The following is a 1,081-nucleotide window of genomic DNA, read 5'->3' on the forward strand; positions in this document are numbered from 1 at the left end:
GGGGTTTCCTCGTGTTGGCCAGATTGATATTTAACGGAAAAATCAGATTTAGAGAATAAATTTGACTGGCATGAGGCACCAGAATAATGGGAGGGTGTGGGGCCCATGTGGTGAGTATGTAAATGGGTTGATAAGTAGAAGTTCTCAGGGAGGAAAGTGATGGTGGTGTCCAGACAGCATTTAAAGGCCCCTAGTGAGAAGTCTCAAGTTGCAGGCTGTGCCACAGCCCCGTATATACATTCCTTCATTGGACATATATTTCCTGAGAACCCCTTTATAATTGCCGGAGCTGTGAATGCAGCCACTAAATCTGACATAGATCAATTCACACGAGTTCACGGCAGAGACAGGAAAATGGACATGCATGCCAAATCAGGGTTCAGGTGCTGTTACAAGGAATTAGCAGGTGCTTTGGGATGAGAAAAGTGTCTTGGCCAGGCATGGTGGCTTACACCTGTAATCCCAGCACTTTGGGAGACCAAGGCAGGGCGATCACCTGAGCTCAGGAGTTCGAGACCACCCAGGGCAACATGATGAAACCCCATCTGTTCTAAAAACACACAAAAAATTAATTGGGTGTGGTGGCGCGTGCCTCTAGTCCCAGCTACTTGGGAGGTTGAGGAAAGAGAATTGCTTGAGCCCCAGAGGCGAAGGTTGCAGTGAGCTGAGGTTGAACCACTGCACTCCAGCTGGGGCTACACAGTGAGACTCCGTCTCAAAACAAACAAACAAAAAAGTGCTGTCTTTGTGTGAAGTCAGAGTTATGGAAACTCTCTTGGAGGAAATGGTATCTATGCAGAGCCCTGAAGGACAAGGCAAGGTATGGATAAAGAAGAGAGAACGGTGGCCAGGCGTAGTGGCTCACACCTGTGATTCCAGCACTTTGGGAGGCTGAGGCTGGTGGATCACCTGAAGTCAGGAGTTCAAGACCAGCCTGGCCAACATGACGAAACCCCATTTCTACTAAAAATACAAACATTAACCAGGCATGGTGGTGCATGCCTGTAGTCCCAGCTATTCAGGAGGCTGAGGCAGGAGAATCGCTTGAACCCTGGAGGTGGAGGTGGCAGTGAGCCGAGAT

The sequence above is a fragment of the Colobus angolensis genome, unplaced genomic scaffold (genome assembly GCF_000951035.1).
Source record: "Colobus angolensis palliatus isolate OR3802 unplaced genomic scaffold, Cang.pa_1.0 Scaffold96, whole genome shotgun sequence".
Taxonomy (NCBI): Eukaryota; Metazoa; Chordata; class Mammalia; order Primates; family Cercopithecidae; genus Colobus; species Colobus angolensis.